The following is a 22332-nucleotide window of genomic DNA, read 5'->3' on the forward strand; positions in this document are numbered from 1 at the left end:
TAATAATTTTAATAGAACTACATTTTTAATTTTTTAAATATTTATTAATTAACTGACCACAGATAATAAAATAACACTAAATATTAATATTCAACACATATACTATAAAATAAATATAATAAATATTAGATATATTTTAAATACATAATAAAAATAAAAATAAATTTAAATCCACTAAAAATAAAAAAAAATAAAAGATAAAATGAAATATTTGAATTTTAAAAAAATAAAATAAAATTAGTAAATATTCAAAAATCATAAATTTAAAATTTTTAAAAATTTCCAGAAACATAAAAGAATTAAATAAAATGAATATTTAAAATCTTATAAATTAAAAAATAAATTTAATAATAAATATTTGTTTGCATTTCAAAAATAAAAAAAAAAGAAAATTTAAAAAAAATATAAATAAAATAAGTAAAAAAATTCAAAAAAACTGAAAACAGGAAAAAATAAAAAGTATTAATTATAACAGAAAAAAATAAATAAATGTAAAAAATTTCAATTCAAAATGTACAAAAAATATTAAATTTATAAAATGGAAAAAAGCAAGCAAAAAGTTTAAAAAGCGAAATAAAATAAAATTATAATATACAAAATAAATATAAAAAAACTAAAAAATAAAACAAAATAAATAATTATAATTAAGTAAAATAATGTCAATAATTATAAAAAATTTAAACTAAAAATAAAAAAATGTATATCTTTCAAAAAAATCAGTTAAGGAAGAGAAATAAATAAATATAAAAAATTTAAATTCAAAATATACCAAAAATATTAGATTTATAAAATTAAAAAAAAAATCAATCAAAAACTTTAAAAAGAGAAATAAAATAAAATTAAAATATACAAAATAAATATAAAAAAATTAAAAAATAAAATAAAATAAATAATTATAATTAAGTAAAATAATGTCAATAATTATAAAAAATTTAAACTAAAAATAAAAAAATGTATATCTTTCAAAAAAATCAGTTAAGGAAGAGAAATAAATAAATATAAAAAATTTAAATTCAAAATATACCAAAAATATTAGATTTATAAAATTAAAAAAAAAATCAATCAAAAACTTTAAAAAGAGAAATAAAATAAAATTAAAATATACAAAATAAATATAAAAAAATTAAAAGAGATCAAAATAAAATAATGAGTGTTTAAGTAAAATAAAGTCAATAATTATACAAAATTTAAACTAAAAATAAAAAATAATATATTTAAAAAATTTCAGTTAAGAAAGAGAAATAAAAAAATAAACAAAATGAATAAGTCAAAAAAATATAAAATAAAATCAATATATATTGTTTTAAATATAAAAAGTAGAAATATAAATTCAATTAACAAATCAAATAAAAAAAACAACAAAGAATACAAATAAATAACAATAAAAGAAAACAAAGTGAAATGAAACCAAATAAAAAATTGATAAGAAATTAATTTTTATAATTACAATAATAATAATAACAACAAAAATTTCATCAATGCTTTATGACATTTGTTGTTTGCCGCTTTTTGCATTCGTCTTTCTGCTGTCATATAACAATCTTTATTATTAAAGCTGCAAACAATCGCTGTGCCAAAAATTTAGCAAAGAAATATACATATGCATGTATTTGCCGGAAATGCTATTAAATAAATATAGTACATCATATATACATACATATGTATGTACATATGCGCTGAAAATTGTGTGTTTCTAAATATGAAAATGAATAATGCACGTTTATAGTGAAAAGTCATGAGTTTTGCCAACAATATTTGAAGAGCTTGCATTAGCTATAAAAATATCGCCTGTCTTATGTAAGTTGGCTGCAGATAATAAAAGTGGTGATTAATTTAAATTTTGTACATAAAGTTGTGCTTAAAGATGATACGAAAATTGAGAAGAAATTTTGTGCAAATTTGAGTGTTATTTATTTTTACTATTTGGGGATTTAAACTAAAAAATATATATATTTTTTGAGTAATAATTAATTGCAAGAAGCAAACGCGTTCACTACGGCTGCACCGAAACTCGAGTACCCTTTAGAGGGGCATTTCTTATGGTATAAAGTGTATAAAAAGGTTTTTATGTCGATTTTGATAGATCAGTTTGTATGGCAGCTATATGCTATAGTGATCCGATCTAAAAAATATTTCCGGAGATTCTAGTAGTGCATCGAGGAATTATTCGTGCGAAATCTTGTCAAATAAAAAAGTTTTCTATATAAGAACTTGTTTATGATCGATCAGTTTGTATGGCAGCTATATGCTATAGTGACCCGATCTGAACCATTTTTTCGGAGATTGTAGGGCTATCTTGGGCAGTAATATGTCTCAAATTTTGTGATGATATCTTGTCAAATAAAAAAGTTTTCTATGCAAGAACTTAATTTTGATCGATCAGTTTGTATGGCAGCTATATGCTATAGTTGTCCGATTTAAACATTTTATTCAGATTTAATAGCAGAGTATCGCATAAAAATATTTACGAAATTTCGTAAAGATATCTCGTCAAATAAAAATTTTTTCCAAACAAGCACTTGATTTTGACTGATCAGTATGTCAGACTATAAATTAGAATAAAGATGTTTGAAGCAAAAACAAAAATAATGCCGGTTATTTTTAATTTATTGATCATAGCCTCTCATTTGCTTCGAAAAATTAATTTTCCAACAAAAAGTTGTAAATAAACAACTCATTTGAGTGATCGCACCGCTCGCACTGACATACAGACGCCATAAAATTCTGCAAAATTTCGCTCAATACTAGCGAATAATTATTTTTAAATTTCATGCGACTGAAATGCTCTATTATTTTCCAATACACTTTTCAATACTGACTTTTGTTTACACAAGCGCAAAATTCCTAGCGAATTCTCAAACAAACAGATGCTCACAGCAATCTTTTGTTTATTTCGCTGCCGATCGTTAAAAGCGATCGTACAACTTATACACAAACATCTGCGCCGCTCCTTGACGTTTCGGCATGTAGTAAATATGTACTTAAATAATTTACGAGCATAGAACTCACTCAGAACTTGCACAGCCAAACACACTTCCAAGTAACCAATAGCCACTCGCCTCCCATTGATATAAAGTGCGGCCGCTTTGGGGGTTGCATGAACGCCTCAGCTCAATACGAAACCGCTACAAATACAAAAACAACAAGTACAAACGCGACTGACTTCCATTGACTCTCCTACACGCCGCTCTGGATGGCAGGAGGGTGTGCTGTATTTTAATGTTTGCTTTTGTGTGTGTGTAGGTGCCTTATTCTGTCTTGGCGACGCACAGCTGGTTTTCCTCACAGTCGACCGACTAATGTACATTTGTATGTATGCCATACAATAGTTAGTAGCATTCTGTTTACGCTCGCGTGCTCAGCGTTCGTCCATTTGGCCGTGAATCAGTTTTGAGATCGCATTTTCGAAGATCAAACGTGCAGATCGGCGGGTGATTTTTAAACGAAAAATTATTGGAAAAATATTTTTTTCCCGTTTACTGTGCGGCGTTGTGGGAAAATATTGTAAATATTTCTGTTAGTGTTTTGTTTTTGTTGTAAAGTAAATAGAAAAGCTCAAAGCAAGCTCAAGTTTGGGGAGAAAAAAATTTGTGTGAAGGAAAATATGTGGTGAAATACAGAAAAAAATAATTTTTTGGAAAAAAATTTACAACAAAAATAAAAGTTTTTTTCGCAGAAACTTACAACAAAAATAAAAAAAAAACAAAAATTGTGCAAAATATTAAAAAAATAAAAAAATTAACCTCAAAAACTGTGATTTTATAGTTTCCAACGTATAAAATTATGCAAAATATCTCAAAAAAAGTATATTCAATAAATAACAAGTTTCCAAAAGTATCTTTAAAACTTTCAGAAAAAATGGTATTTCAAAAAATTCAGAAAAAAATTTAGAAAACATTTTTTTGCAAATTTTTTTATGGAAACATCTTTTGATCAAATATTTCAGAAAACAATTTTTGAATTTTTTTTTTACTTTTGGATAAAAAATTTCTGTAATTTTTGATTCAAATTTTTGAAATATTTTTTTTTTAATGTTTTAAGCATTTATTTTTTGAAAAGTATTTTTTGGAAATATTAATATATGAAATATTTTTTTAAGTATTGGAAATTATTTTGGAATTTACTTTTTTGAAAGTTTTTTAAATAACCTTGTAAACAATTTTTTATAATATTTGTTTGAAAAAATACAAATATTGTTTTTAGGATTTAACTAAATATTATAAAAACAAATTGGGAAAATATCTTTTCTTATTATTACTTTTTAAATAAGTATCTTCGTCACATTGTTTTAATACCGTCTGAAAACTTTTTTTGAAAATCTATATTTTTTAAATATTTTTAGCCTTTTTGAAAATATTTTTTTCGAAATATTTTAAAAATAACTTTAAAAACTGTTTTTTTGAAAATATTTATATATTTAAATTTTTATTTAATTTTTTGGAAATATTTTTGGAAAACATTTTTTGAAACTTTGATTTTTATTTTTGAAAATATATATTTTTGAAATGTTTGTAACAGTTTTGAAAATATTTTTTTCCGAAATTTTTTAAAAATAATGGAAACTTTTTTTGAAACTATATATTTAAATTTTTTTTAAGTTTTTGGAAAATAATTTAGTTATTTTTTAAAAATATTTTCGAAAACAAAATCTTTTTTCTGGAAATATTTGTAAACTATTTTTGATGGTTTTTTTGAAAATATCTTTAGAAATACTAAACTTTTTTTTCAATAAATATGCCGCCACACTGGCTGTATAACGTCTGAAAACTCTCGCACGTTGAAGTACTTAATTGTAGATTATCATTATGATAATTACAAAGTTCAATTTTCCAAGCTTGCACCAATTAGCCATACAGAAAGTGCGCACCAAGTACAACAGTGAAATAAATATTGTGAAAATAGCATGAAGCGATCACGCTGACAGTTCTAGCTACAAGCATAAATACAAAACAAAACTTATAAATATATTTTTGGACTGCAACTGATAATTAACGGAAATTCGAAGAACATTATTATCAATTTATGCATCAAATAGGAAAAATTTAATAAATTTCGCGTTGCCAACCACATTCAATGCATACAAATTACAATGCAAATTTTGTAATCGAGTTGTTGTTGGCTGAGTAAATTGATACACCCTATTTGTTTTGAAATATGACACATGCTGGCGTGCCTGAAAGTTATCTAATGTCTGTATTGTATGTAAATATATACTCATCGATAACTTAGCCCATAAGTACATACATACAAATATGGGCCTCTGAAATATAATACAAATGTGATACTGTAGTCGCGTTTGTAAATTCAGTTTGAAATTACTTAATACTTTGTTAATCTGGTTTTTTATTGAATTTTAAAATAAGTTTCAACATACTAAGTTGCTGATAAGACTGATATATTATATATGCATAAGTACATACTGTAGTGCATATATAATATAAGTATATATATTTATATGTACATGTATTAATATATGTCTGATGCAGAGCAAAAAGCTTGCCATCAAAGTACATATTTTTGACTTTGACTGTGATTAAATTAATTTTTCAATATATTTTTCTAAAGAAATATGAAATAGCATTGATAAAAGTAAATTTCGTAAATAACACAGACCTTGTAAAGAATATAAAGTCGTATTTGTAGATGGCACAAGTCGCTTGTATTTACTTATTGTTCACATAATCCTCTACAGTAAAACTCTGGAAGAGGTATCGATTGTGAGGTCACAGATTCTGTTGAAATTCCCGTCAAGGCATCTTACTCATGGACCTAGTAACTGAGCTCCATCTCGTATCGCAAATAACGAAAACTGGTCTACGTGTATCTTATTGGCCTACCAGACTAACCTAACTTAACCTAATATCAAAATTAAACAAACTTTCGTTTAGTGATCTCCATTCGGTTTTGAAATGATCTGAAACTTTTTTAATACTTTTTAGCGGTTCTTAATGGGTTACATGGGTTTCCTCAGCATTTTTTCAACTATTATGAAAATTGGATTGTTGGCAGACATCTTTCATCCAAGTATTTAAGAATTGTATGTCAAAGACCTGTGTAAAATTTCATGAAGATCGGTTGAGTAGTTCTCGAGAAATCTTTCCAGCCGAATTCAAAAACACAGTTTTAAGAAAAACGGCGCACTAAGCCTTTCTAGCCTCTAGCGCACAAGTTCTCAAGGCTGTAGCTCCGAAAAATCTTTAAAATTGAGGACAATATTCTAGAGGTATTCTAGAATTTAATAAGAATAAGAAAAATCGTTTTTTTGAAACCCGTAAACCTATGTGACCTCTTAAGCCTGTTTCCGATATATCATACTTGACACATACTAAACATATTATTCCGAGTTCCTAAAACTCCATAGCTCTAAATGCCTTTTATTATTGATCACACATTGTTCATAATGTTCCTCGCTCTTTAGCGTAAAAGTTGTCGGCCTCGAACTGCGTTCTTAATCTTAATTACATTTGCTGGTTTGATCGTCATTTCTTGGTCGGGTATAAATCCGATCGGTCTCTTCTCAGAACCTTGAGTTCAACACATCCAAAAAACCTATTAGTAAGTGCTTGGCCTTCGGTAGATTGTGATAAGCCTTTGAAAGCATCTTTGATTAGTGTTTTTGGTCTCTTCTCAGAACATTGAGGTCAACTGAGTCTTCGATAGATGTCCAAAAACCTATTAATAAGTGGTTGATATTCGATAATTGGTAACAATCCTTTGAATTAATTTTTGCTATTGAAAATCTTTTCATTGAACTCATTAACCTTTTTCCTACATATGTTCTCAAACTTATAGAAGTCTTTTATGTTGAATGATATTAAAACAAACTCAACATATAGTACCAGAAGCTCGATCTAGAAAAGCTTTGAAAGAAAAGTATCAGCGAGTTAAAATTTTTCTTGTTAACCTTTTACTTTCCAGTACGTCTGTGCTATAATCTTCCACAAAAAGGATTCTCCAAAATAACTTAAGATTGCACTAAAATGGTTACTATAATTTTTTGGTTTTTTTCAAAATTTCATATACTCTCCAATACTCTCTGTACTCTTTACTGAACATTTTCGTTCGCAAGGAAATGCAATTACCAATTCTCAACTGATTTAATTATTAATTTTATATTAGCTTTGAGGGATTACTTAATCAAATATAGTATAAAGCAATTTCAAACAACAAAATCATGAATAAATGGTGGCTTATTCCGAAAATTGATTGAAAAATATTTTTAATAGTCAATTTCACAAAACAAAATATTACAGTACGTAATTGAGTTAACCACTTATTGCTTTTCGATTATGCTTGAAAACATTGTACTATTATGTTTACATAACAAATAACCCCTCTCAAGCGTAAAGTGCTTACGTTTGAACTATAAATTTTAGAGCAAATTGAGTTGAAACACTTGAGTAGTGGATGTGAACTAAAAACGCCACTTAATTTGCCGCAAAGCCATACGAAACACACCTTTTTCATCGAAACAAATAAATAATATCGAAAAAATTGTAAAATAGTGCAGCAAATGCATTTCCGAACTTTCCAAAGCAGCAAAGCTTTAAAGCATGCTCATTCATTTCAAATGCATGCATTTGGTTGAAAATTTATTTGTAAACAAAAAATCAATAGCTCATTAAAAGCACTCGAATGCAGTGGCTGCAATGCAATAATTGATGCACTTTAAACAGCTTGATCTTGCGTAATTGAAGCTTAAAAAATTAATAGACACAAATTGGCGATCACTATAATGTACGATCGGATAGGATAAGTGGTTTTACATACATATGTTAAAACATATATATGTATATATAAATAACAACAATATACTATTAGTTGCAGCGGCACTTGGGAAATTTTTATCGATGTAAAGATGCTGGAGTGTTGAGCAGCCTATGAATACTCGCTGGTTTTGCCAAGAGGGTGAAAGAGGCTGCCCGTTAGAGAGTGACACAAGTGAATGTTGAAAGGAAGTGCATACGATTTTCTCTTATTTATTGACTTTTAACATTTGGGAAGTGGAAATGAAAAGCAGTTTCATAATAGTTGCGCTTTGTTGTTGTTGTTTTTGTAATTGCTCGCTCCGGCGGTTATGCATTTAATTGATTACATTCATTAGCGCTCGCTTCGGCGCTGTTATCATTCAATGTTATTAATAGATTGAGCGCGAGAGAAATTGGGGAGTTTTACCAAGTTATACATAAATTAAATGATGCCGTAAATTAAAAATAAGAGATAAAACTTAAAATGGATATATATAAAATAAAAATAAATAAAATAAATAAAATAAAATAAAGTAAAGTAAATAAAATAAAATAAAATGAAATGAAACTATGAAATTAAATAAATTAAATTAAAAATTAAATTAAATTAAATTAAATTAAATTAAATAAATTAAATAAAATAAAATAAATAAAATAAAATAAAAAAAAAATAAAAAATATAAAATAAAAATAAAAAATAAAATAAAAAAAATTAAATAAAAAATTAAATAAATAAAATAAAAAAATAAAATAAAATAAAATAAAATAAAATAAATAAAATAAAATAAAAAATAAAATAGAATATTAAATGAAAGAAAATAAAGGAAAATATAAAAGATTTAAATTAAAGAAAGAAAACTAAATTAAATTGTATAAAAATAATAAATTTGAAATCAAATGAAATTATTTAAATATAATAAAACAAAGGAAAAGAATATAATATAAATTTAAATTGAAGTACGAAAACAAGAAAATAAATATTGTACAGAAATAAATAAATTTGAAATCAAAAGAATTCGTTAAGTTAAAAATTAATTTAAGTAGAATTTAATGCAATAATCTAAAGTAAATAAAATATAATGAATTTCAATAAATAAATTAAAGAAACATAATTAGTTTACTGAAAGGAATATTAGACTTTTAAGCAAAAGCACCACATTTTAAAATTATTAAGTTTGAGGAAAAAGTTAAATATGTTGAAATTATATTATAATTTTGTTGAAAAATCAGAAAACAAGTGAAAACGCAGCTATTAACTTTCACAAATAAAAGCTTTCTTTACAAAACTTGATTTTGGTCAATCGATTTGTATGGGAACTATACGCTATAGTATTCCGATCTGCATAATTTCTTCAAATATTATGGCATTGTCTTAGAAAATAACTTTTGGCGAGTTTCGTGAACATAGCGTGTCAACGTAAAAAGCTTTCCATACAAGTACTAGATTTTGATCATGCTGTTTGTATGGCAGCTATATGCTAAAGTGGACCGATCTGTACAAATTGCTCGGAAATAAGAGAGTTGCATTGAAGAGAAATTCATGCCGAATTTCGTGCAGATATCTTCTGCAATTAAAAAGTTTTCCATACAAGCACTTTAGTCCGATCGTTCAGTTTGTATGGTAGCTATATGCTAAAGTGGTCCGATATAAATAATTTCTTAGGAGCTTACATCATTGCCTTAAAGAGCAATCCGTACCAAATTTCGTACAGATATCTCGTTAAATGAGAAAGTTTTCCATACAAGCATTTTAATCCTATCGTTCAGTTTGTATGGCAGCTATATGAAATAATGGTCCGATACCGAAGTTTTCGACAAATGATTACGACCTTCGGGTGAAAAGAACATGTGCAAAATTTCAAATCGATGTGTCGAAAATTGAGGAGCTTGCCATATATGTACATACATAGAGACTGATGGACGGTCATGGCTGAATTGACTCAGCTGATCACGCTGAACATGAACATATAAACAATTACATATACTTACATATTTTTTTTGCGACCGCCGTCAGAGTTTCCTTCTAGGTGTTACAAACTTCGTGGCTTACTTAATGTACGCTGTTCAGGGCATAAAAAATTGTGTATCAAATATAACACTGCAATTATTATAAAAAATAATGCCTATTAAAACTTAGTAATAATTTAAAATATTTCTTTCCACATATAGATAAAATAATTGTATGTATATATTGCATGTGTTCCACCCTTTCTCTTCGCTTTACAAATTTATGCATAACATGGCTTAGCGATTTCCACTTACATGCCTCATGGTATGTACTACACAGTCGTATTTTTCCGACAAGCTCTAGAGTTGCAGCTTATTTAAATTTTTTAATTACTCTATATAGGTTTTCTTAGAGTTAATTAGAAAAAACATGTCTTTGGCGTGCAATAACCAACTACTAATCCATATTTGCATTAAATATCTCCTTTGCTGTCGTGCAACGTTGAGGCTGCACTCTTTGCAACACCCGCAAATGCAGACACCCTTTACTAGCGCACTACATATGGCGCTGTTTACCGTTATTATTACTTGTGGCAAGTAAATTGTATGAGTTCAAAAATTTTCACAAAAAATTTTCACATGTGTTTGTGTATGTGTTGTCTGTATGCAAATGAAAATGAAAGTAACATATTTTCCATTTGCTAAATTTTAATTATCACTAATGTCTGGCAGGCAAACAGTTCGGCAGCTGTTTGGCGTTTGTGGGTGTTGCGGATTTATAGTTTTTCTTAAATTGTTTGTTTTTTTTTTTGAAATTTTCCTTTTTGGCATCTCCGAACATGCGGTATTGTCATGCAACATGGTGTTGCATGCAATTGGCAATGCTGATTAGCTGTGTGCAACACTGCTTGGTAGCCAAGCCATGGCTTTTGGGGTGGGCCGTTTAGAAAAGAAGTTCAATGACTTTTGTGGCAAAGGAAAATAGCGTTTGAAAGGCGTCGAAAATTGCTACTTTCTTAAAAATAATCTTATTCAAATTATTGGAAATGGCAGGTTGCAGTTATATATTTTTTAAACAGTTTGGTTAATGGTCTATCAAAATATAGCATTTTTTTGTACTTAAGTAGATATATTTTTAAAATATGCTTTCTTATAGCAGTTTTAATAGTCTTAAAAACCAAAGAAATCTACAAACATAATCAGAGGTTAGGTTAGGTTAGGATAGGCCTTACTAATTTTCATTAATTCATGTATCTCCTCGAACAATTATAAATTTAAAAAAGTAAAACTTAGAAATACCAGAAAGTCCAGAAAAACAAAAATTTTTAAAATATATATTCGCAAAATCTATGTCGTCTCCCTCAAAGTAAACCCCTTAGGCCCAATACACTTGTTACAACGTTTTTTCCAATCTTCGAAACAGTTGATAAAGTCCAGTTCCGGAATAGCCTTCAATGCGTGTAGCGATTCACGTTTAATGTCTTCTATTGACTTAAAACGGTTTCCACGGAGCGGTCGTTTGACTTTGCGGTATAGTCAGAAGTCACATGGAGCTAAATCATGGTGGTTGCGGCACGATATTGGCTTAAAATTCGGCGAAAAACTCACGAAGAATCAATAAGTATGCGACGGCGCAATATCGTGGTGCAAAAACCACGAGTTGTCGGTCCATAATTGCGGCCTCTTTTTATGAAAGCTTCTCTTAAACGACGCATAACACTCAAGTAGTATTCCTTGTTGATAGTTCGGCCAGTCGGAAGGAGTTCAAAGTGCACCACACCTCAAAAATCGAAGAAAACTGTCAACATAGCCTTTATTTTTGAACTGCTTTGACGTGGTTTTTTGGGTTTCGGCTCACTTATGCCACGATATTCGACCGATTGATCGTCTGTTTCCGGGTCGTAAGTATAGATTCAAGACCCATTGCCAGTAATAATACGTTTCATGACATTCTGGTAGTCGGAAAGCATTATTTCACAGACGTTAACGCGACGCTGTTTTTCGAAAAAATTGAGTGGTTTTTGAACTAATCGTGTTTTCACTTTTATTAGGGATAATTATCTTTCAGAATGGTTTTCAGTCATCCTTCCGATATTCCAACGATGACAGTAAGATCTCTCATTGTTAATCGTCGATTCTCAAGCACCTATTCCTTTATTTTATTGACGCGTTGATCATTAGTTGGTGTTGATGGCCGTCCTCGACATAGTTCGTCGTCATTGGTTCTCGACCCTCTTTGAATAATTTGTACCAATCAAAAACAGTTACTACAAGTGAATTATTCAATATTCTTAATTTACATAGATCATACAAGCTTTTGCCATAAGTGTTTGTAGAGTCTTAATGTATTTTTTGACAATTATTATTATTATATTTTATTATTGTTAAAAAAAATTGTAAAAAGTTACCACAAGTCTAAAGACTATAATTTTTGCACTCTAAACTAATTTTATGATAAAATAGACAGTTTATTAGAAATATGTAGTCTTGCAGTTAGGCTATGCTATTACCACAAAAACGTCATAAATATTTATTGAACTGCACTTATTGCCTGCTTTCGTACATTTCAATATTTATTTTTGGCAAGAAATGATAAACTTTGCTGTACACGCTGTCAATGCACCACACTTAACTGTCATAATTTGACACTGTTGTGACAGGCCATCACAATGCTCGTTAGTCATAGGGTTTCTTGCAATTTCTTGTGTACCAAATGTATGCATTTGTGTAGCTCGGAACTGCTGTTTTTCTTTGTGAAATATTGCTTGCTTTCTGCGCGTGTCCACTGCTAATCAACCTCAATTTTTATTTTCTTCGAATGCCGCGTTTTGTGTTTATTGCCTTATTTTATTTCGCCAAACACACCCACTAATTTCAATTTGCATACGTACAAATTATTGCGGAGCAAATATAGCAAATATTTATAAATTGTATCGAAGCATAGCGAGGCAATGGCAGTATGCGGTAAAGAAAATTGATATTAGTTATGCTTCAGCCACTGAATCTACTGGAGACGCCTGTGCTGCGCTCATTTGCTACTGTGCCTAATATTATGATGTAGGCACAAAAGCATTGGATACCGAGTTGTTGAGTTTCCCGAAATTTCGGGATTTTTGAAATTTGAAATACGGGATCCCGAAAAATTTCGGGAGTGAATTATGAGCAATTTTATTTTTTTGCTAAAAAAGGTTAAATTAACAAAAAACGGTGTTTTAATATGAATGTTTTAAATTAACAAAACGGAATATTAATATGAAGTCAAAATCACCGATTTAGAGTATTTTATAATTTATCGAAATATGGTTGCAAATTCCTGTAATACTTTGACGTGATCTTAAAAGCATGCAGAAATTTCGGGATCCCGAAAAGTTTCGGGACTGAATTATTACTTATTCGAAACTTTCTTTTTATACTACAATTTTCTACTAAAAAAGAATTATAATTTTGAATTAGCTTTTGGAAGTTCTATTTGTGCGTTGGGTGGTCATCCTCGGCTATTTGCTACTACCAAGAGAGGTTAAGAGTTAAGGACGCTCGAAAAAGTTGTTATAACATAATATAACAATTAACAATTTTTAGAACATGCAAATTCTTTTTCCACATTTACGAAAATTTCGTGATCCCGAAAAAATTATTAAAAAAAATTCGGGACCCCGAAAATTGGTTCTGGCATTTTGCACCTTTGAGTAAATTTTGGTATCCCAAAAAAATTTACGAAAAATGTGATATCCCGAAATATGTTTATGACAAATATCGAGATCCCGAAAATATATTACTGCTACTTCGGTGGCTCGAATGCAAAAACACAGAAATGGTCATGCTCAAATCACGAAAAGTCGCCTCAGTGCCAGCTGTCAGTTGGATTCAATGTAACACAGTTGCTGTGTGCGGCCAAGCATAGAATCCGGTACAATTAGATGCATACGAGCATTTCTTGCTTAGCCGCCAAGCAGAAGTCATACTTGGACACAACAATAGCACGCTTGCGCTCATCATCAACATTTTGACGAACTAGTTTGGTTTCGATTTAGTTGAAGTGGCGCAATTTGGTTTGCGCTGTGTGCAAGAAGGTACTTACCATTAAATTAGTTTGGAAGAAAATTACGCCTGGAGCGGAACTGAAAGCAAGAACAAACAACCAATAGATAAAAAGAGAAAAATAAGCTCAAAAAAAGAAAAACATGATGGCAACAAGCAAACAATCAAGCGGCGTGCGGTTAAAGAACTAGGCGGCCTGGCTAACTAGTCACTGGGTACGAGTATTAAGAACAGCTGGACTGTGGCTAACTTAGCGCTACAAGCAGCTGCTGCAGTTGGCGCATACCACAAGCTGGGCTTCAACTAAGTAGATACTTATGCTTCTGTATATATCTTTATGTATTTGTGGCAAGTCGCAGTTGTACCTTCAGCAAACTGACAATGACTGGCGAAATAATTTTCCACTTTGTTGCACAAATTCAAATAGCTGCGAGATTGCGGAAAAACTAGACTGGCTAGTTGTACTTGTTAAGTACTCGTTTCTATGCAGCATGCCAAAGAATTAAGTAAATGAAAATTGTAGGCAGAATTTGAAATAATAATAAGGTAATCAGACGGGGCGGGAAATCGCGTAACTTCAAGGTGCTTGACTAGCTGGGTAATGAAAGACGAAATAATTATTAAATACAGGCATTTTGAAAGCTAAATTAGGGAAGTAAGGGTGCTTAAAATCGAGAGCGAAGAGAATTGGAGAACGTTTATTGAATCGAGGGTTCAAATCATGCATAAAATAAGTCAGAAGAATATTCCATAAACATACCTAAAGAATTAAGAACCCTTGGAAATGTTTTAGGCACCAAATAAAATTTAGAGCATTCAAATTATTTTTCCAAAGTTACGAAAATTTCGGGATCCCGAAAAATTATTATGCCCATTTATTATGAAGCATTGAGGGATCTCGTAAATATATTACCGCAACTTTCGGCAGGGATCTCGTAAATATATTACCGCAACTTTCGGCATTTACAAAAATTTCGGGATCCCGAAAATTAATATGACCAATTATTAATTATTGCGTGATCCCAGAAATATACATATTTTGGCAACTTTCCGCATTTGCGAAAATTTCGGGATGCCGAAAAATTATTATGCCCATTTATTATGAAATATTGAGGGATCTCGTAAATACATATATTATGGAAGCTTTCCGCATTTATAAAAATTTCGGGATCCCGAAAAATTAATAAGCTCATTTATTATGAAATATTGGGATTTCGTAAACATATTAGGCAACTTTCCGCATTTACAAAAATTTCGGGTTCCCGAAAATTAATATGACCAATTATTATGAAATATTGTGTGATCCCGAAAATATATTATGGCAACTTTCCGCATTTGCGAAAATTTCGGTATCCCGAAAATATATTGCTGTACGTTTTCGCATTTGGCGTTCAATGTGAAAGCTTTTCGACACTCCATTTAAAATATTCTGCTTTCCTCTAATCACCTCTGAACCGGACGTTTACTAAGCATTTTCTAATGAGTAATTTATTTTCTAACTCAACTAGTAATTAATCTCAGTGACATTTTGCACGCCTTGGAGGTATTCACAAAGCACTTACATTTAATTTTCTGTCTTTTTACATTTATTTGCCTTCTCCTAAGCTGTCAAGTACCCGCTTGTTAAATCTCGACCGTCGTTACTATTATTAATAATTATTTCTGTAAACTGTTTGCTGACAAAAAATTGCTGAAACAGTTATAAACAATTCACATGATTATGCATTATTTAGATTTAAGCATTATTTTCTGGAATTCAGCGACTTTTTGCTATAATTTTCCCCACAATTAGAAGTAGAGTTTTGTACTCCTTTGTCATGTGGCAAATATCTAAATAATCATAAAAGCAATTAGCAACAAAGCGTCTTCAGTTGCTCCGTTGTCACTTGCTAATGAGGTTCTTAACCTTTCGGCTGTGGATGACGGATGTGTCGTATCAAATTGAGAAACGAAAATATTTGTCAGAGAGCGTGGGTATTTTGACGGTCCGGCGTTTAAAATGAGATTAAACGTGGGAATTATTGTCAGAATTGTAAATATATAATTTCTTTGCAGTAATTTTATAGCTAAAACAGGAAGTGCTGGTATAAATTAATATTTTTTGTTCACAATTTTGGTGTGTGTTTGAGAAATTTTTAGGTCATTTGATCAATTATGGAGTAAAATGATACGAAATATTTATTTTGTTTCTTTTTTTGCCTAAAATTGAGAAAGTAATCATTGTATTTTACTGACGAGTGGTTCATCACAAACATTTAATGAACAAGTTTTATTTTTTAATTTTTTTTTTGGAAAATAGTAAAATAAAATTGAAGAAAATTAAAAACAAAATTAAAAAAAAATTTCCGAAATTTATATTTTTTTTTTCGAAATATTAAAAAAAATAATACAAAGCAAACCAAAAATATTTAATCTCTAATAATTAACAAAATTTTTTCGAAATTTTTTTGAAGTTTATTAATTTTTTTTTTTGAAATATAGTAAAAATAATTTTTAAATAAAAAGTTAAAAAAGCAAACCAAAAATAAATAAAATTTTTTTCAAAAAATATTACAAGAAAATACTGAAAAAATTAATTAGAAAGCTTTAAAAATAACTTATTTTCACAAAAAGAAAAAATATTAAAATTTTATACTAAAAATAAAACGAAGAGAGTTATGAAAAATTTCGAAAAATATTTAAAAAAATGTAATTAAAAAGTTAAAAAAATAACTAATTTTCACAAATATTAAAGTTTGATTTTGAATTCTGAAATAGAACAAAGAGAGTTAAACAAAAGTTTTCATAAAAAAATTAAGAAATAATTTTAATTGAAAAGTTAAGAAAATAACTAATTGTCACAACAAGAAAAGATATTGTTTTTTTTTTTAATTCTAGTCCTACAATAAAAGAACAAAATCAAAAAGACTTAAACAATAATTTTCATAAAAGAATTAAAAAATAATTATATACGCTTTTTTAAGTCCTGTCAGAGCTATTTCGTTTAGAACCACCCTACGATAAATAAACTAATTTAAAAAATGAAGAAAACTATTTCTTTTTGACTCCTCTTTAAATAACTTCAAGTTGACTCGACTTGCGGCAAGTTGAAGACTTAACTTTAGTAACTAATTTCCATAAAAATAACTGAAAAATATTTTCAAAAAATTTTAAATTTAGTCAAAAATTAAAAATGTTATTGAGAACCACACACTAATTAATAACACAAATATAAGAAATAACAATTAAGGAAGAGCCAACCGAACACTTCATGCACTTACAACTTGTAAGGCTTAAATTCAAGACAGTACCTTCAGGTACATAAGGCTTGTTAGTTCTATGAGATCAAAGGCTTACAACTCGTCTCGTCATCCTTATCATTTATATATTTATATATAACCTTACATCTATCTCGCTTAGTTTTAGGTGATACATACAACCGTTAGGTGTAGAAAAAACTAATATACTTTGTAGCAACATGCTGCAAGCGTATAAAAATAAAAACATTCTTTTACACTCCTTTTTCCAACAACTTCAAGTTCATTTGGCCTGTGGCAGGTTGCACCTAAGAATTTGCTTTCTCTCTGTTGTAGGTATACGAGTAGAAATGTTTCTATTGTTGCCAGTGCTATAGTAAACTCTTTGTATTCAAACAGGGATTGCCCATTACTGGCGGTCATTCGATCATTCTTAGCAAAGGCAGCCGACAGTTAATCTAAGTGCTGTAAGAGAAAAAGATGTGCCAGCTTTTAAGATTTTTTTGCGGCAGCTTTTTCGTACTAATACACAATCTTAAAAAATAATATAATTCTAATAAAAATAATAGCTGCAAACTGTAAGCATGTAAGGAAAGCACAAAGCGAACACTGCGAAATGGGATTTAAATTACGGAAGTCGAAACGCTGCATTCATTAGTATCGCAACTCAAAACAGAGTAGTGGAAAAAGTGTGAAAATGAAATGCCGTTAGGCAACTGCATAGTTGAGGGTTAAATTACATTGCTGTGAAAGATATACCTTAGCTATATATATGTACATATATACATATATACTTATATTATATGTTGGTATAAGGAAAATTTAAGACGCTCTTTTAATAATTGCTACTGTAAAATGTAAGACTCGGCTGCATAGACTAATTTAGTTAGGGGTTTATGGTATAATTAAGCTGACTGGAATAATTAAAACTTATATTTATATTATTCGGAAATTCATCCATTTCATAGAATATAAGCCCTTATTTCCAATACTATTTTCAATATCGAAATGAAGAATCAAAGAGTTTGAGTTCATGCCGAAAATGTATGGAAAAAATGTGAATAGGCCGACTATTTTCGCTTATGATTTTAAAAATTCATTTGAAGTATGATTTATATTTTTTTAGCTCAAAAATTATTCATTAATTGTTTTTCTTAAAATTTTTATCAAAAGAAAAACATGAATGAGTTGAAAACATAAATATTTTTTTATAGCTTTTTTTATTTTTGAATGTAGTAAATTAGTGAAAAAACTATACATAAAAAAACAAATATTTCTATGTAGTACTCGTAGATTAATAGTTTAGCCTTCAAGTGACACCCACAGATGACAGATGCTTGTCTACTTATTTAGCTAGAGACACGCCGACAAAAGACAAATTTAAGAATGAATTCGCAAATGCATGACTAATGCGCTTGTTGCCATAAAAAAATCGATTAAATAAGAAATTCTTGGAGAAAAGTTGCTAAATTACAGCATAAAAAGCTTGATGAGATAATATTATTTATACATACATACATACATATATACATATGTAGGCACATAGCAGCTTTGTCTTCGCCGTTACTTTTGATTTTCGAAAATTTTTATTGAAATTTATTAGGCTACGCACGCTGCTGACAAGAGTAATTAAACAAATTAGCCTTCATAAACAATTGTATGAATAATTTCGAAGAAAGAGACCACACACAGGCACACGCACGCACATTTATGAGAGACCGCCGTCAGCGCCTTGCTTTTCCGTTAAATTAGCGATGATGCGTTGCGCGCGCGTCAATTGGTGAATCGGCAACGATAGTGACTCAGTGCGTTTGTGAGGCTGTCAGTCAGTCAGTCAGCCGCTCACACGCTTGCAAATGAATTCGGTTTGCACCACTTTTGCCACTTAAATAATAAAGCAAATAATAAGCCACTCAGCGGCGACAATGGCGAGTGATTGTGCCGATGAAAACAGAAATATTGCAGCAAAATATAAAATTCATGGTTTGAGTAACCAACAACAATAATAATAATAATAAAATTGAATAAAAAAATAGCACAAACAACAAGTCAGCTATAAAATTGTAAATAAAATGATTTTTTCACTGTTTATTGTATATATGTATGTATGTGTATGTATATATTATATATTTCGCTTATTTATCTGTGCGCCAAAGCTGTTGGGTCCATTTTATTGTTTGTGCAACATATGTTTGGCACATTTTTCTTAAATTGAATCAGCGCAATTGGCACAGAAAATGAAAGATGAACACTACAACAACAATAACAAAAACACTTATAATAAGCAGCTTGCACACAAAGCAGCAAAAAGGTTAAGTAAGAGGAAAAATATAAAAATATATATACAAATTAAAAATTAGCGCATCATCTCAGCAACAAAAGCGCTTTGTTGCATTGCGTAAAGCTTAGCAGATTTACAAGTTTACACAAATCAAAATGCTTTCAAAAATAAAAGCATAAGTATTTGTAATAATATTTCGACTGTCAAAAGTGAATTGGGTTATTTACATATTTCGAAAATTTGGTTTAGAAAATTACTGGGCATTATTTTGTTCGATCAGTTTGTAAGACAGGTATATGCTATAGTGAACCGATATGAATAATTCCTTTGGTGATTGTACTATTGCCTTGAAAAATAAGTCATGCCAAATTTTGTGACGATATCTCGTCAAATAAAAAGTTTTTCATACAAGAACATTATTTTAATCGGTCATTTTGTATGACAGCTATATGCTATAGTGAACCGATCTAAATTATTTTTGCGGAGATTATACTATTGCCTTGAAAAATAAGTCATGCCAAATTTTGTGACGATATCTCCTCAAATAAAAAAGTCTTCCATATAAGGACATAATTTTGATCGTTTAGTTTGTATGACAGCTATATGCTATAGTTAACCGATCTGAACAATTTCGTCGGAGATTGTAACGATGCTTACAAAAATAAGTTATGCCAAGTTTTGTGCAGATATCTTTTGAAATAAAGAAGTTTACCATACAATAAATTGATTTTTATTGCTCAGTTTGTATGACAGCTATGTGCTATAGTGATCCAATCTGAACAAGTTCTTTGTAGATTGTACTGATGCTTACAAAAATAAGTCATGCCAAGTTTTGTGCAGATATCTCTTCAAATAAAAAAGTCTTCCATATAAGGACTTCATATATCAAAAATTTTTGAGTCGCCAAAATTCAGTGCATATTGTTTTTGAGCAGCCTAATGTTTATATATATACAAGTAAAAAGTATATATGCTGCTATTGTCACACAAAAATGTGAAATGAAGATCGAAAGTCAGTTTCCATTTCATTTGAAACCGCAAATATTTGCACAGAAAATAAATATTTTCAACAACAAGCAGACAGTAAAAATTAAATCAGCTGTCAGGCGGTTTTGACTTTAGCGCCAACTGTGTTTGGCAGCCAACTAACGGTTAGAGGCAACAACACACGCGTACAAACATGTGGCGCGACATGAGTTGGGTCGTTTTTTCTTTTGTCGCAGACAACAACAGCAGCAATTAAGTGACTGCGCATGCGCACAAGCTGGCAAACCGTCAACACAGCAAATGAAAAAAGTGAAGAGAGCGCGACAAGACGCATAAAAAGTGCGCGCATATTTTATATATGAGCATGTATGTTGTGCTGCCAACACACATGCGTGTGTGTGTGTGTGTATGCGTCTGGCTTAGACCACTTTCACTGCAAGCTTGCCGCAAAAGTTTAACTTGCAACTTGTGTTTGTAATTTCAGTCACACAGCGACAGCTTGCAACACCATGCTGCATATTTGGACAGCGTTTGTGCGCATAGAAAATAAATAATGAAATAGAAATGCAGCGAATGCAAGTAAAAAGTAATAAAAAATATTTTAAATATGCATTTCTAGCTATAAAAGTTGACAAGTGCGTCTTTGTTGGCAATAAAATGTGTTTGCTACATTACGCGCATGCAACATGGCGGTTAGAGATATTGCTGTTGCAACGTACGTTAGTTATATGAATATATCTAACTGCCTAGCTTATTTTTCTGGAGTAAAAATGCCTGCCAGCAAACCTTTATATAAATATGTTTATATATATTTGTGTGCCTGTATATATATTTCAGTCTACTTCATAATTTTCCCACCTCCCAGCTTGCTATTATCTAGCCCATTAGTCGCTTGGTTAGTTCATTCATATGCTCGGTTAATTTTCCCATTGGATGTGCCGTTGTCTGCCGGTTTTTGTTTACATTTTCCCGACGTCTCGGTTTTCAGCTTTTTTTCTGCATTTTTTGCACTTTTTATTGCCACATTGAAATGTGTGAAAAATGCCTGCTCGTGCAATTATATATGCGAGTATGTACATAACTTCATATAATTATAGTATTCGAAGCCTTTCTTTTAGTTTTATTTTACACGCGCCTGCCTGTTTATTGGCAGTCAATACGCGCATGCGTAGAAAGTCATTCAGCCAATGACAGTTTGGCATACTGAGAATACATTTCTCGGCTTTTATGATGTATATAAATATGTAATAATAAAATATATATAATATCATGACAATTATAGGGCGCTAGGATAGTGTGAAGACGTGAAAAATCCAATCTAAACCATTTATTTTGAGAAGGTACTGTTGTTTTGAGCAATTATCTAGGCAAAACTTTGTAAAGACATCTCTTCAAATAAAAAAGTTTTCCATACAAGGAATGGATTTGGACCGATCAGTTTGTATGGCAGCTATATGCTAATGTGATCCGATATCGGTGCTTTTGACAAATGAGAAGCTCCTTGAGGATAAAAGAACGTTTGCAAAATTTCAAATCGATAACTCAAAAACTGCGATTCTAGGTAGATGAGATGGTTAGATTTGAAAAATAATTTGTTGAAAAAAGGAGCTGGCATCTGCTTTTTTATACCATACATTAATGTCTCTTTAAACAAATCCATTGAAAACTCTGTTGTAAAGTAAATTTACATAACAATTTTTCCTTGCATCTGCCACTCACAGCATTTGCCATTTGAAATTGAAAGTCATTGCTGCGTTTACAGCAACATTTACTGCCTTGGATGACCACTACGTGGCAGTTAATTAAAACTACTTAACACATAAGGCTTTGCTTTTCCATTAGAGAAGTGCACATTTGGTTGCTGCAGTTATATATGGGCAGCTGCTTAACTGGTTAATCGATTTTGTAATCAAAAGAAACCCAATATTGGCTAACGGTTATTGGCACTTTTCAGCAACTGATAGCTGAATGGACTCTCCATTAAAATTACTTATAAATGGTTTAATTGAAATTGAAAGTGGTTAAGAGTACGAAATAAACAAAATTCCGTATTTTGGTAGGCAATGAAAAAAGAAAATTAATTTTTTTGTTTAATG

General features: G+C 29.9%; 1 protein-coding gene across 8 annotated transcripts in view; it reads left to right on the forward strand.

The window, feature by feature from the left end:
* The window catches only part of LOC120776814 (rab11 family-interacting protein 3), a 131148-nt gene that overhangs the window by 77729 nt on the left and 31087 nt on the right, over positions 1-22332 (forward strand). Inside the window, exon 1 of one of the 8 annotated variants that reach the window (XM_040107819.1) lies at positions 3283-3504. The exons of the other annotated variants lie outside the window; for them this stretch is intronic. The gene's annotated coding sequence lies outside the window, so the exon portion shown is untranslated. Of the gene's footprint in view, positions 1-3282; positions 3505-22332 lie in introns of those variants that run through there. 8 annotated transcript variants of the gene reach the window in all.

The sequence above is a fragment of the Bactrocera tryoni genome, chromosome 5, assembly GCF_016617805.1.
Source record: "Bactrocera tryoni isolate S06 chromosome 5, CSIRO_BtryS06_freeze2, whole genome shotgun sequence".
In the NCBI taxonomy this organism is placed as follows: domain Eukaryota; kingdom Metazoa; phylum Arthropoda; class Insecta; order Diptera; family Tephritidae; genus Bactrocera; species Bactrocera tryoni.